We start from the raw sequence: 16,732 nt of genomic DNA, 5'->3' as shown, positions 1-16,732 counted from the left end.
AACAACAAAGCACAGACTGGGAAAAACCTTTACCAACCCTACATCCAATAGCGGGCTAATATCCAGAATACACAAAAACTTAAGAAGTTATGCTCCAGATAACAAAATAACCTGATTTTAAAATGGGGTACAAAACAAAGAATTTTCAACTGAGCAATATTGAATGGATAAGAAGCATTTAAAGAGATGTTTATCATCCTTAGTCATCAGGGAAATGCAAATCAAAAATGACCCTGAGATTCCACCTCACACCAGTCAGAATGGCAAAGATAAAAAAAAAAAAACTCTGGGGGCTGGGATGGGGCAGTTGTGGAGGGGTAACAGGGAAGGGGGATATCATTGAAATTTAAACAAATAAAATGATTTTTAAAAAGTGTCCAGTTCAAAAAAATCTAAGATATTTCTAATAAAAAATATCACGATACAGTAAAACAGTGTAGCACATACTTTTAATCTTAGCACCTAGAAGATAGACCTAGCAGAACTCTGTGAATTCAAGGTCAGTTTTATTTACATAGTGTGATGCTTTGAATAATAATGAACCTATAGGCCCATTTATTTTAATATTTAGTCACCAGAAACGTAAACCCTTGGAAAGGACAGGAGGGATTAACATGGGAGCAAGTGTGTAGCTGGGATGGACTTTGAGGTTCCCAAAACCCATGCCAAGCTTTGGCTCTGCGTCTCTGCCTATTGATCAGGAGAGCTCTCAGCTACTGTTCCAGTGCTTCCTGCATGGTGCCATGCTTAATGTCCTGATGATAATGGATTAAGCTTCTAAAACAAAAAAGAAGTCCCCAGCCAAATGCTCTTCTTCCTCTATTTTTGTAAGGGTTGCCTTGTTCATGGTGACTCTTCACCTGGATAGAACAGTGACTAAGATACGTAGTAACCAAATCAGCCAGGGAGAGTAGGGAGACACTTTCAAAAATAAAAATAAAAATGTGGTCAGGATTCTTAACCAACAGAAAAAAAAAGTGCAAATTAAAACCTCATCCTACAAATAGTTTATTTGATTTTAATGTCAACTTGGCACAAATTGTAATCACCCTAGGAAGCCTCACCAGTAGAACTATCTTGGTTGCCTTGACAGACATGGGAAGTCCCATCCCCACTGTGAACAGCACCTTCCTGTATATGAAAAGGATGTGGTAAGAAGAAGATCGTCTCATCTTCTGCTTCTTAGTCTTTTGTTTCTGAGTCAGTCTGCCCTATTACTGCTACTCCCATCACAGATTATACACCGTGTTTCTCTTGGAACCTCTGGGGCTCCAGTGTCAGATTGAAACTTCTGAGAAACCCACTGTGTAGATTGGGCAGCTACCAGTTATTACCCTCTAGGGAAAGATACAGGCATTTAACCTTAAAGACTAGGTTCTCAGCTCTCAGATGTAATTCTATTGTTACTATTTTAAGTAATTTTAAAAAAAATTCTCAAACACACACACAAACACACACACACACACACACACACACACACACACAGTTTATCTGCGATGTAACTTTTAGCATGAAGAATACTAGCTATCAGCTTATCCAGCTTCCTATTCATTCAAAACCTGCCATAGATCATCAACAGGGTCTTACTATCTAGTTATGGTTGGCAACCAAGAAAAATAACAGTAGCATGTATTGATGTAAACCTCTGGGGCATTTTCAGTCAACAACTCTTAGGAAGACTTCACACACACAGAGCCCCTTGGTTCTGTCCCACTAGAAAACTCCAACTAAAACAAAGAGCATCAAGTGAAATCCCATGCTAGCAAGCATGTGAAGAAAGGGAGCCCTTGCTCACTGCTTGGAGTATAAACTGATGCAGTAATCAGTATGGAGTTTTCTCAAAAAGCTAAAAGTGGAATTTCTAAGCTACAGTGTTACGCTCTATCCGTCCTGAGTACATAGACAAAGAACTATATGCCTGATGACAGAGAGTCCTGCATACACTCATTGTTGCTGTATTCACAAAATGAGGAAATAGTCATAAATGGATTATGAAAATGTGGTATATATACAATTCTATTCAGAACTTGAAATTTTTAGGAAAATAGATTTGATTCGAAAATATTATACTGAGTGACAATTCCAGGCTCAGAAAGCCAAATGCCATATGGTCTCTCTCATGTATAGATCCTATTTCCGAATTTTTCTATTTAAGTGTGTGTTTCTCTGTAAAGGGTGAGAAAGAAGCCACTGGGTTGGGGTGGAAAAAGGATTAAAAAATAAATGTGATATGACAGTAGATAGGAAAGAAATGGGTGTGGACAGGTTTCAAAGGGTTATAGGGGTAAAAGTGGGGAGAAGATTAACCATACTATGAGTATATGAGATAGCTGTATCAAAATCTACTACTTTCGGAGTAAACTAAGAATGTAATTTAAAAAATGAGTTTTAATAGAGGTGCCTTAGATGGGTGGACAATTCCACTCTCAAATGCCATAAAATTTTAAAGAAAATCTGGTACCAGGCACGTGATATATTTCTTAGAGTTGCTGAGCAAAAAGGCTCCAGAGACTCTAAGGAGGGGTTAGTTACATTCTCCCTCAACTTGGACCTTAGGCACTACAATGGTGACCTGTCAGGATATGCTCACTGGTAAAATAATGTCATGGCTACTGAATGAACAGATTTCTGATTGGACTTGAGTACTCCGTTTGAGGTAATACATGCCCATGGTTACCTTTGGGAGGGTCTGCTATGATGTTTTGTTAAAGAAACATGTAGTTAAATTTTCTTCTAAATACTCATGTTTATACTCATGGATTCTCCTTACCTTGGTCACAGAAGCTCCTTTTTTTAGTAGGTGATGGTCACTACGGAAACTCAATACTGGCCAATGTGTTGAAGATTAGTAGGCATGAGAGCTTTCAGCTCGTGGGGGATGTCGGCATCACTCCACACAAGGCCCAGGGAGCACCACGTAAGAAGGCACAGAAAGGCGATGAGACCAGGATGCGCTTAGCTGGACATGACATGGCTATTGTACCCGTGAACGTATAGTAGCTGTGGCTATAGTTACCTGAAGAAGATCTGCACAAAACTGGAACTTTGACACTTCATCAAAGATGGGACAGGGACAAAGGAGGGGCCCTGCTGTACCATGAGAAGCTCTTGGTAATTAATAGTTGCCATGGTACCCATTCTCAAAAAATGACCCTAATTATATTCAGTGACTTTTAAAAAAAAGACATAAACATAGGAGATAGCCTGGAAAGTATGTAGAGTGAATATGACCACAATGCATTATACACATATACAAAATTATCAACACAAAAACAACACTTCTGAGCAAAGTTTCCCTATAGCGTAAGACATAATTGGGCAGAAGCTGTAGAGAAATCTTGTAAGATATGTTGGGATTTGTGTGTATTAATCCTTCATGAATAATTCCTTACCATAAAAATGTTTGGTAAAGATCTATACTGTTCTCCCCACTTGAGTTTCTGTCCTTCAGTATGATTGTACAGTAGGCTGACTTCAGATAGCATATCACAGACTGCGATGTAGTCCCTTAGAGTATTTGCCTCACATGTCCAGGGCCATGAGTTCAAGTCCCAGCAATAGGAGTAAAAGCATGAGTAACTTATAGTTCTGTGCATTTTAAAATGCTGGAAAAAGACTTCATATTTAAAACTATTTCAGGAGATAGGCATATTTAACTAGATTTTAACACTACACAGTATATATAAATACTGAACAGTGCACAGCAACCACTAATATGTGGTTTATGTATTAGTAAAAATATAAGTTAAATTGATTTATATGTTTTTAAAGTTTTAATTAGATTTCAGAATGTTTCCTCGTGGCATTTTCATCATACTGAGAGCAGCCATCCTCCCTCCCCCATCTTTTAACCCTTTTCCTCCTTTACTGCTGCCATCTTCAGCCCTTAGTGTTCCCTCCTCTTAATCACTTCCTCTCTCCCTCCCTTCCTCTCTCCCTCCTTCCCTCCCTCCCTCCCTCTCTCCCTCCCTTCCTCTCTCTCCCTCCTTCCCTCCCTCCCTCCCTCCCTCTCTCCCTCCCTTCCTCTCTCTCCCTCCTTCCCTCCCTCCCTCCCTCCCTCCCTCCCTCCCTTCCTCTCTCCCTCCCTTCCTCTCTCCCTCCCTTCCTCTCTCCCTCCTTCCCTCCCTCCCTCCCTCCCTCTCTCCCTCCCTTCCTTTCTCTCCCTCCTTCCCTCCCTCCCTCCCTCCCTCCCTCCCTCCCTCTCTCCCTCCCTTCCTCTCTCTCCCTCCCTTCCTCTCTCTCCCTCCTTCCCTCCCTCCCTCCCTTCCTGTCTCTCCCTCCCTCTCTCCCTCCCTCCCTCCCTTCTCTCCCTCCCCCTCCCTCCCCCTCCCTCTCTCCCTCTCTCTCTCCCTCTCTCCCTCTCTCCCTCTCTCCCTCTCTCCTGCTCTCTTATTGAGAAATCTGTTCTTGGAGGCTCTCTTTTTCTTTCTTTTTTTTTTTACTGAAAATATTTTTCATGGAACATATTCTAATTAAATTTTCTCTTCCAGTTCTTTTCAGATCATCCCTATCTCCTGATATACCCAAATCTACACCCTTTCTTGCTTTGTCTCATTATAACACAGGCAAATAATAATAATAATCGTCAAATAAGACAAAATGAATAAATAAACAGAAAAACAAAAATTTGAAGAAAATGCAAGAAACACACTATACATGGAATTATACATATCTACACAGACATAGAAATCTCATAAAAGCAAAACTAGAAACATAATTTACAGCAAAAGACATTTAGGGTTAAAAAGTACCCAGACAAAGCATTATGAGACAAAAAGAAACCTGCCAAAATTCCACTGAGTTAGTTATTGTGTTTCTTACTATTGCTGGGCATGGGGCCTACCCCTAAGTATGGTTTGTTTAACTTGGAGAGTCCACTGGAGCAAACGAATTTTTCCTTTGTTAGTAACTATCACTTGGAGACAGCTTCTCTGTTATGGGTGGGAGTTTGTATCCACTTTCCGTCAGCAGTGGCTTAGATCTGTGCAGATCCTGTGCATGCTGTATCATACTCTGAGAGTCATATGTGCATCAGTTCTGCTGTGTCTAGGCCTCGCTTCCTTGGTGTCCAGAGACTAAAGACCTTAGAACACTCATTCCTAAGTAAGATGTATCTATTCAATCCCTACTCTCATCTCAGGGAACTATGAGGAAAAAAAAAGCAGATGGATTTTTAAGAGCCAATGGGATGGAAGACACACACACATACACACACACACACACACACACACACACACACACACAAAAGCAAAAACAAAAAAAAAGGTATTTTTCTTTTTTCAATAAACTTTATTATTCTGCATATTTAGTGGTTTGTTTAAGACAAAAAGGTTTTTTTTTTTTCTGAATTTCTGTTTAGTGTTCTAAATGTTTCTTTTATCTGCATTAATATATGCTAATTTGGGGAACTTTCTTCTATGATTTTGTTGAAAATGTTTGAATTCTTTAAAATGAAGTCTTTTTATTTCTTCTATGGCAATGATTTTTTCCTCATTATGTTCCACATATCTTAAAAGTCCAACTTACATCTTTTAGTTAACTTGTCTTTGTTCTTGCTAGAGTGTTCTTTTTGAGATAGAGTCTTACTGTGTGGTCCCAGCTAACCTATAACTCACTGTATAGATTAGGCTAACCTTAAACTTACAGACATCTGCTTGCTTTTGCCCAAGTGCTGGAGTTAAAGATTTCTGCCACCACTCCCAAATTCTACCCTTTCTTTAATCCACCCTACTGATGAGTCTCTTTATGGGATTTTTATTTTATTTATTGGGTTTTCTTTTTGTTTTGGTTTTTAATTTTCAACATTTAAGCTTGGGTTTTCTTCAAAATTTTTATGTTCTCCCTTCCTTTCTTTTTGAGAAAGGATTGAGAGAGAGAGAGAGAGAGAGAGAGAGAGAGAGAGAGAGAGCACATAAAGTTGGGTGAACAGGAAGATAGGAAGGATCTGGAAGAAGTTGGGGTAGGTAAAAGAACATAATAGATTTTTTTGAAGAATATTTTAAATAATAAAAAGAATACATGAGACTAAAAGATTCAACATGTATTTGCATAAACATTAAAATTATGTTCCAAGCATTTATCACTGAGAAACTGTATCCAGTCAAAAATCTATGACCATGCATAGAAGCTGTACTTGCAATAGTCTCAAACTAGCAACAACCTGGCTGCGCATTTTCAGTGGATGAAAAGTTAAGTAAATTATGCTGAAAATGATGTTGATATGCCACATTATACTGAGTGAAAAAGAGAAAATCCCAATGGGATGCACACCAAAGCAGTAACACATACACAACACTCTTAATTTGGTATAATTATAGTAGTTAACTATATTCGTAATGTCTGGGTTTTCAGAGGTAGCAGTAATATTAGGCTTTAAAAAGTCATAGAAGGCAGGTGAGGTGAAGCAGATGTTCTACTCCTTGATTGTCCCATTGTTAGCCTGGGTGATATTTTATTGTAAGACGTTACCTTTGGGGAAACTAGTCAAAAGGCAGAAAGGGTTCCCCTGTATTATTTATTACAACTGCACCAGAAATTGTCTTAAAATTAACACAACTTAAACTCAGAGTTACAGCTAAGTTTAAAAAATAAAACGTTAAAGAGAAATACCAGATTAGTATTAACCAAAAGAGAGCTGGGTTGCCTATTTTAGAGGTCATTAATCATGAAAGTATAAAAATTCTAATTATTTAGGCTGGAGCAACGGGCCATCACTTAAACCACTAGGCATTCTTTAAGGTGGCTCCTGTTTGATTAGCAGCACCCAGTGCCAGTTTACAACTATCTATAACCAAGGTCCTTAGGTACCTGATATTCACTTCTGGCTTTCACAGGTACTAAGCTTGCACGTGGTATACAGACATACATGCAAGCAAAACATGCACATAAAATTAAATGAAACTTAAAAATTCTAAGTATATGTACACTAGTTAGGAAAATCAGAAAGAAGTGGAAACTGAAAGTGTGGAAAAGCAAAAACTCAAACATACAGTTATAGTTGGAGATATCGACCCCCCTCTCAAAAACAGAGAGAAAAAGTTAATATAAAATAAGTAAAATGACAGTGAACTAGAAAAATAATACCAACTCGCCCAGGTAAGTTAGCATCTATAGAAACCTACACTTAACAAGAATAATCTACATGATCTTTTCAAAACACATGGAACATTCACCAAAATAGACAATATCTTGACCCACAAAACAAATTTTAACAATTTAAAAAGATTCAAAAATAGAAAGTATGATCTTTGATCATAATACAATTATAAGTAATCTGTAAATTTTTAAATTTTAGGAAACAAAAATATATGTTTAAATAATCCATAGATCAAAATAGAAAATTAGCACAGCCTTCCTTATCCAAATCATGCCTAGAGAAAGCCGATTTCCCAGGAGTGCTCTTCTAAGCTCAGAGGTGAGACCCTACCTTTACTCCAATAACTGTCCAAAGAGGAACCCACCAGGAGCATACAAGGCACAGAAACTGCAGAGCAGCCTGGGACAGAGTACATCCAGTCAACATCTGCGCCCAAAAAGAAGGCTGTCCCACAGTCCTCCATACCCAAGTCATGCCCTGAGAAAGCTGGTCTCCCAGGAGTGCTCACATTTCTAATATCATAGGTTCACAGTCCCACAGGAAGGACAAGCACCAGTCAGAGACATTAAGACCAACTAACACCAGAGATAACCAGATGGCAAGAGGTAAGCATAAGAACCTAGACAACAGAAACCAAAGAACTAGATCATTACAATCCAGTTCTCCCACCACAGCAAATACTAGGTAACCCAAAAAAGTGGATAAACAAGATTTGGATTTAAAAATCACATCTCATGATGATCATAAAGGACTTAAGAAGGACATAAATAACTCCCTTAAAGAAATACAGGAGAACAAAGATAAACAAATAGAAGTCTTTAAAGAATAAACACAAAAATCCCTTAAAGAAGTACAGAAAAACACAACAAAACAGGTGAAAAAATTGAACAAAACCATTCAGGATCTAAAAATGGAAAGAGAAACAATAAAGAAATCACAAAGATAGATAACCATGTAGATAGAAAATCTAGAAAGAAATCAGGTGTCATCGATGCAAGCATCACCAACAGAATACAAGAGATAGAAGAAAGAATCTCAGAGACAGAAGATAACATAGAAAACATTGACACAGTAGTCAGGGAAAATGCAAAATGCTAAAAGCTCCTAACCCAAAACATTCAGGAAATCCAGGACACAATGAGAAGACCAAACCTAAGGATAATAGGTGTAGAAAAGAACAAAGACTCCCAACTAAAAGGCCCAGTAAATGTCTTCAACAAAATTTTAGAAGAAAACTTTCTTTAACCTAACGAAAGAGATGCTCATAAACATAAAAGAAACCCATAGAACTCCAAATAGATTGGACCAGAAAATAAATTCCTCTCTTCACATAATAATCAAAACACCAAATACACAAAACAACAACAACAACAACAAAGAATATTAAATGCAGTAAAGGAAAAAGGACAAGTAACATATAAAGGCAGACCTATCAGAATTATATCATATTTTTCAACAGAGACTGTGAAAGCTAGAAGATCCTGGGCAGATATCATACAGTCCCTAAGAGAACACAAATGCCAGCCCAACTTACTATATCCAGCAAAACTCTCAATTACCATAGATGGAAAAACCAAGATCTTCCAGGACAAAACCAATATTACACAATATCTTTCAACAAGTCCAGACCTTCAAAGGATAATATATGGAAAAACTCCAACATAAAGAGGGAAACTACACCCTAGGAAAAACAAGAAAGTAATCTTCTTGCAACTAACCCAAAAGAAGATAGCCACACAAACATAATTCTACTTCCAACAACAAAAATAACAGGAAACAACAATCACTATTCCTTAATATCTCTCAACGTCAATTGATTCAATTCCTCAATAGAAAGACATAGAGTAACAGACTGGACACATAAACAGAACCCAGCATTTCCTTGCATACAGGTAACACATTTCAGTGACAAAGACAGACACTGCCTCAGGGTGGGAGTGGGTGGATGGGATGGAGAGTATTGCCATAGAAGCAGGGGAGGGGGAAGGGAACAAGAGGAATTGGGAAATCGGATAACATTTGAAATGTAAATATATATAATATCCAATAAAATGAAAAAAATGGAGACAAAAAAGAAAATTAGAAAATATTTTGTGCTTAAAAACATAAAATTACAGATAAAAGTCATTTGAAAGTGAAACCATTAGGTGAAATTTTATAACAAAGCATGGATATATTTTTAAAATAAGATGAATTTGAATCAATGATTTAATTTCTTATCTAAGGTATCATTAAAAAACAAAGAGCAGGTCATTAGAAATCAATGGGATTCAACGTGGGGAAGTGGGCAAAAGAATCAGGTATCACATACCACCCAAGGGGGAAGCTAGAAACAGTCGGCTTGTCTTTAATCTCAGCACTTCGGAGGGGGAGACAGGTAGATCTCTGTGAGTTTTATGCCAGTGTGGTCTAGATTGGCAGTTCTCAGCCTGTAGTCACAACCTCTTTAGGGTCTAACAATCTATTTATAGTGATCACCTAAGATCATCACAAAACACAAATATTTACATTATGATTCATAACAGTTATGAAGTAATAATGAAAAGGACTGTATGGATGTGGTGGGGGTCACCATAACATGAGGTATGAAAAGTTGCCGTGTTAAGAAGGTTGGTTCCTAATAAGTTTCATGTCATCCAGAGCTATAAAATAAGACCTTCGCTCAAAATAAAGCAAGAGAGAAAGTCACTGGATCATAATTTGGTTCTCTTAGTATTTATAGATAAATAAAAGTGATAAACATTCTACCGGATTACAGGAATATTATGACTAATTTGCATAAATTTGGTAACTGAAATAAACATTTTTCAATGAAAAAATACAAAATTCCAAAGCCTATGGTAAAGAAGAAAACAGTTTTATGTTACAGCATTACATCTGTTAAGTAAATAGAAGCTATATTTTAAAATTTTCCCTATTAAAAAATCTGAAACAATTAGTCTATCAAACATTAGAAAACAATGATTTGGCCTTTCAAAAAAATTCTGAAGCATACTCTTCAACCTTCAACTCATTTTCAGATCAGTACTTCAGGGATAGAAAACTAAAACTAAATAAGGACTTTATAAAAAAAACTACAAACAACTATTCTTCATATATAAATGCAGCACTGTATAATAGAATACTACATCATGAATAAATAATTTTCATACTAGAATCAATATTGTGTTAGAATCAGAAAATCAATTTCTCATAGTGACAAATTAAAATATAAAGTTCTTTTGACGCAGACAAAAGTAGCTGACAAAAAAAAACAATATCCATCTTAAAGTTTATTTCCCCAAGTCTAGCAAAAATACTTCCTCAAACTAATAACAAGGAACTACTAAGCAAGCACATGAAGCTAAAATACTCAATGGCTGTACAGAGTAGTGCAAAGATGTAGAATTTCCCTCACATGTTCCTAAAACATTGGACAAGGATTGTGAACACTTGGCAAGTCCAGAAAAAATGAGCAGGAACACTAAGGGTGGTTGTAAAGGCCATAGGGGAAAATTGTATTAAGTTTACTTAAATAATATACATATATACATATATATTAATTAGTATTAATATATTAATTATATATATATACATATATATAATTTAAATGAAGTTATATCACTTGGGATGATATAACGTTCCCTTAAGAGCTAAAGACTAGCTAACAAAATTTCCTGTCGTGCACTTTAAGTTTTTGGTGAAGGGCATTTAAGCATCTCCCACATTAATGCAGAGTATTGTTGTTGTTCTTGGTTTTCTTTCAGAAATTAAAAGTAAGACCCCATTACTGAAGGCACCACACACTTCAGACATAAGATTTAGATTCTAGCTTCAGAGGACTATCTTTTATAGTATCTAAAAATGCAATATAAGCTGCCAAGGGAGAAAAGCAATTAATAGTACCAGCACTACCGCCTATGGATCAAAGAAATGGTCAGCACTCGAGATATCCCCAAGGGTACAATAGTGACACTTATTTCTTGGGGTAATTAACAGCTATCTAATTGTCCTTAAGGCCTTTTCAACAGCAAAAAGTTCACTCCTGGTACTGCAAACCCATTCCTGGTAATGGACCCTAGAGAAGAACCTATAACAGTCATTCTCCTAAGCCAGTATAATTCCCAGCTGAATTCTAATTTTCCACACTGCAGTATAATTCTTCATAAACATAACCTTAAAGCTACAGATAAGTGCCACTCTCACCCTTCATCAAAGAAGCTTCTTTGTGACAGAGATGGCAACCATTACAGAAAGCTACAAGTGGGGTGCCCACTGATACATCTACTGTTCTGTAGACAACAGACTTGAACAGCTATTTCATGTGGCTACACCAATGGACAGTAAGATTGTTTGGAAAGACGTCAACATCCAAATCGAAACTCTGCCGAAAACTTTCCATGGGTGATCTTTGCTATTAGAATATTTGTATTGAAGTGATTAGAGGTTTTATAACTTGAGAGCAGAGACTTAAAAGCATGGAGATTGTTAATCAGGTGTCTTACTTTGGATTAGTATTGCCCTGATAAAACACAGGACCAAAAGCAAATTGGGAGAAAAGGGTTTATGTGGCTCATGCTTTCACATGACATCATGAATGAAAGAAGTCGGGACAGGAACTTAAGCTGGACAGAAACCTGGGGGAGGAGCTAATGCAGAGGCCATGTGGGAAGGGAATGCTGCTTACCAGCTTGCTCCTCATGGTTTGTTCAACCTGCTTTCCAACAGAACTCAGAACTCAGAACTCAGAACCACCAGTACATCCTCACCTACAATAGGCTTGGCCCTCCATCATCAATCACTAATCGGGAAAGTGCCCTACAGGCTTGCCTACAATCTAATCTTGTGGAGGCATTTTCTCAGTGAGGCTTCCCCAGTGACTCTAGCCTGTGTCAAGTTGACATAAAACTAGCTATCAGTAATTTCATTTAATCAGTCTATACCCAGATATTTGTCCAAAGCACAAGCACAATCCAATCCAATACAAAAACCTACACAGAAATGTTCATAAGAACCTTGCTTGTGACAGAACACTGGAATTATCTCTACAATACCTAGTAATGATGAAAGCAACAATGCTGTGTATTACTATGCATTCAGAGGAATAATATCCAGTATAAATGAATAAAATACTACACACTAAATAACACAAATTAATTTCAAAATAATACCCTAAATACAATCATATGATTTTAGCTTTATAAAATCTAAAACAATACAAAACTGAAATAAAACATATCGATGGCTGCCTAGTGCATGGAGAAGAAAAAGGCAAAGCAGGAGATTCTAAGGCAACAATATGCTTTCTACACTGACAATTGGTAGCATTTTCATAGCTGTGCACACATATATAAAATGTGCTCAAGGCATATACTTTAGACATGTTCAGTTCATTTTAGGACATTATATCTCGATGCTGATAGTTTTTAAAAATATAACTTAGAGACATAAGTTTTCATTGAATTTCAAAGGACCAGAATATTTTCAAGGTAATTCTCCTGAATTTTACTCATATTCACTTCTACTTACACGCATGTGGGAAATTTAACATCTCTGATATATATGTATGTATGTATGTATGTACCTATCTATCTATTTATCTATCTATATGGCTCTACTTATGTCAAAAGATTGCATATTTTTCTATAGTGTGTACTGTGTATTGTTAATACATATTCTGGTGTCATAGAAGGTGTGTGCTTTGGTGGTGGGAGGGAATATAATTAGAAGGAGCTCTACAAAGAAAGCGCAGATACTGAGGGAATTTTTGAGTTCAATAATTAAGACAATTCAGGCTCTCACGAGAGAGTCCAGAAAGGCAGTGTGAAAGCATGTCTATCGTGGGTACATGGAACCAGGGGTGCTGCTGGGTTGAGTTTGGCAAGAGTGGAAGCACAAAACAACAGACAGGGAGCCGTGGGCATCCTTGTTCCTCAGCAGCAAAATACACAAGAGCCCTTGCCCTTCGTGTGGACTCAGGGAGAAATAATTGAAAGGTAGAGTCACAGAACCTGAAGGAGACTCAGTATCTGCACCAGTTATGTAACTGTTTTAGTCCTGCCATGTGTTATTAAGTGAGAATGAATAACCACAGTGAGCGCCCTTTATTCAGTCTTAGAAAGTGTAGCTTCCACAGCCCTGTCAGAAGGAGGATTTGAGTCTTATGTGCATTCCATCAAAACTGTTCATAATTTCATACTTATTTTTGTCACAAAAGGTACCCATGTTTCTCTAGAATATTATTTAATTTTCAATGGATTTTCAATGCTTCTTATTGAAATAGAAAGAACATCTTTTGTGTGCTATTTGTCACGTAAAACCTGACAAATTCTGTTGCCTTCAATATGTCTTTATAGAGGAGGGTTTTTTGTCCCGGAGCTATTGAACACATGACAGATTCGAGGATAAATGATGGTGACTGTTGTGTTCAAGAACTCCAAGGGACTTTCTATAGTTTGTGCCAGGAAACATCTCCTGTGTACCACAACCAATAAAAACCAGGTTACGCAAGGTTAACAGTGCCAAACAAAACAAATGAAGAGGTGGGAGAGGTAGGAAAAAAGAGAGAAAGGGAGGCAGAGAGAGAAGAGAAAAAAGAGAAATAGAAAGATCGTAGAGGAAGACAGAGGAACCTCTTCTGAGAGCAGTTTTCATGTAACTTCCTTGAGCGAATCCCCCTTGAGGAGTCTCCAGACCATTAACATTTTAAAAACTTTTGAAGAGCAAGTTTTACATCACTTCATTAAGTTCAACAAGGAGCACAGAGGAACCAGAAACAATAACTCTTAACTCCCTGTCCCAGGGAGAGCTCTGATGTGACTCTGGCATCTGACCTAAAAGTGCAGGTCCATGTTCTAACAGTTCTGCCACCGTAAGATTTCCTTTTAAGTCTTTTTCAGCACTAGAACTTAAATCCAGAACATTACAATGCTATACAATTCCTCTACTAAAGAGATATATCCCCAGCCTTTTCATTTAGAGATAGAGGCATGCTAAGTTAGTTTGAACTTGCTCTGGAACCCAAGAAAGCCTTGAAATTGTGCTGCATGTGCTTTAACATCTCGGGTACTTATGACTAGAGGCCTGTGCTAACAGACTTTCCTACTTCTAATGCCCTTCCTAACATAGCCTGTTTAACCAAAACACTGGATCATTTTCTCGATCCCTTTTCTTTCCTCCTCCCCTCCCATCTCTGACATTAAACCTTCCTATTTTGCTACTCTTTCCTTTGTGGTTTTTTTCCTTACCCACTTTTTATATCTTATGTCAGTCTTGTACTTATGCCTTGGTTATCTTATGTTTATAGCACTGAAGTTCAAGTTTTATTCCTTTTCAGAGCATAAAGTCATCTAGGGTAGTTGGAGAGCAATTGAATAAAGGAAGAGTTTTCATGCCTGAAGGTGTGTCAAGAAAACTACAGCAGGGCCAGCTCTAGAAAGAAGGTAAAGCCAAGAGAGATGGGTAGTGTCCTGTTTTTTGTTTGTTTGTATTATTTTGTTTTGTTTTGTTTTTCTGGGGCTGTGTTAAAATACTTGGATGAAAAGTAGCTTAAAGAAGGAAAGGATTTATTTGGCTCATACTTCCATGTCATAGCTTAATCACTGAAGAATGTGAAAATAACAAAGCAAGTAGGAAATTGAAGCAGAAATCACAAGAAATGTTACTTTTGAGCTTGCTGACAGGATTCTGATTAGTCAGTCTTACACAGGATAGGCTGATAGCGATGACCTCATCCACATCAGGCTGGACATTCATGCATCAACCAAGAAGACAATCTTTATTTCTTTTGATTATTTTTGATTGAAGTCTTTCTTGTCAGATATTAAATGGCTACACTGCCCTGGTTTGCTTCTTAGTTCCATCTGTTTGGAATACCTTTTTCCATCCTCCACTCTGAGATGATGTCTATCTTTGATGTGAAGAAGTGTTTCTTGGATGCAGCAGATGGATGGACGGATGGATCCTGTTTTCCATCCATTCTGTTAGTCTGTGTCTTTTTCTTGAGAAATTGAGACCACTGGTGTTGAGAGTTGACAATGGATGGTGTTTGTTAATTCCTGTTTTTTGTTGTGTGGTGTCTTATATTTTTCAACCTCCTTTGATTTGCTGGTCTGGGAGTATTTATTTCTTGGATATGGTTAACCGCTATATTCTAAAATTTTTCTTTAGCACCTCCCTGTAGGGCCGTAGACAGATAATTGCTTATATATGTTTTTTTTTCATGGAATGTCTTTTTTTTTTACCTCCATACATTATAATTCAGATTTTTTTTCTAGGTCTTATAGATCAGTCTGGCATTTGTAGTTGTGGAACATAGGTCTAGGTCATTTTGACTTTTAGAATTTCCATTAACAATTCAAGTGTTATTCTAATAGGCCTGCCTTTATGTGTTACTTGATATTTTTCCCTTGTAACTTATAATTTTTTCTTTGTTTTGAACATTTAATGATTTAAACAAATGACAGGTGGCAAGGAAGTAGAGTAAGAAAACACACTTTCATTGCTTGTGGAGCACAAAAATGTACAATCTAGGAAAATCAGTGTGGTGGCTCCTCAGGAAGATGGCATTTAATCTAAGTCAAGATTCAGCTATACCACTCTTGGGCATATACCCAAAATATGCTTCACCCTCTGTCGGAGACACTTGCTCAACTGTGTTTATTGTCTCTCTGTTCCTAATATCTAGAAATCAAAAACAACTTATAAATGATCCGTAATGGATGAATGGATAAAGAAAATATGACACATTTATACAATGAAATATTAGTCATTTAAAAAGATGAAGTCATGAAATTCATGAGTAAATGCATGAAAGTAGAAAAAAAACCATCCTCAATGAGGTATCCCAGACATAGAAAGACAAATACGATATTATTTCATTTATATGTGTACATCAGCTGTTAAGACAATGATAACCAAGGTACAAACCATAAAATCATGGAGGTTAGGTATAGATACTCATAGGAACAGATAGATATTCATAAAAAAAGAAAATAGGATAGTTCCTGAGGGGTGCTAGGACCAGGATATGAAGTGGGAAAGTAAGAGGGAGAGAGGAATGAGAAAAACAATATAGGGAGAGACAGCTACAACTACAGATCATTTGATGAGTAGTATCGGAACCTAAAACAGTACTAGTTTCCTAAAATGCATACCTGTAAGAAGGTGATCTAACATGCTACAATCCCCAGACCCAGAGAAGTTACAGAATAAGGAGGGCATAAGGGAGCATGCAAGGATCTCCCTGAGAAGGGCAAATAGAATACATTTCATGAGTGGTATTGGGGACAAGGATAGAAACAGGGAGGATCAGGTTAGGGCTGTGTGAGGAGATAACACTGGGAGAGATGACTGGAGTTGGTGAGCATTTGGAGGGTGCAGTAGAAACCTAGTGTAATGGAAACTTTATGGAATCTATGAGGATAGCACTAGTGAAGTCTCCTAGTAATGAGGATATGGAGCCTGAGTCAGCTATCCTCTGTAACTAGGCAAGGCTTCCAGTAGAAGGACTGGTTTTTCAACCCAGTCATAGACTCTCTGGCTTACAGTTTGTCGTGTCTGAATAATGTGCTGTGACAGGAGCCTAGCATAACTGTCGTTAAAGAGGCCAGAGAGATGTGCCCAGCAACTGATGGGAGCAGATAAAGAGATCCACAG

This window comes from Micromys minutus (assembly GCF_963924665.1).
Source record: "Micromys minutus genome assembly, chromosome: 26".
Lineage (NCBI taxonomy): Eukaryota > Metazoa > Chordata > Mammalia > Rodentia > Muridae > Micromys > Micromys minutus.
The sequence above is the reverse complement of the archived record's forward strand: the minus strand, read 5'-3'. Positions refer to the sequence as shown.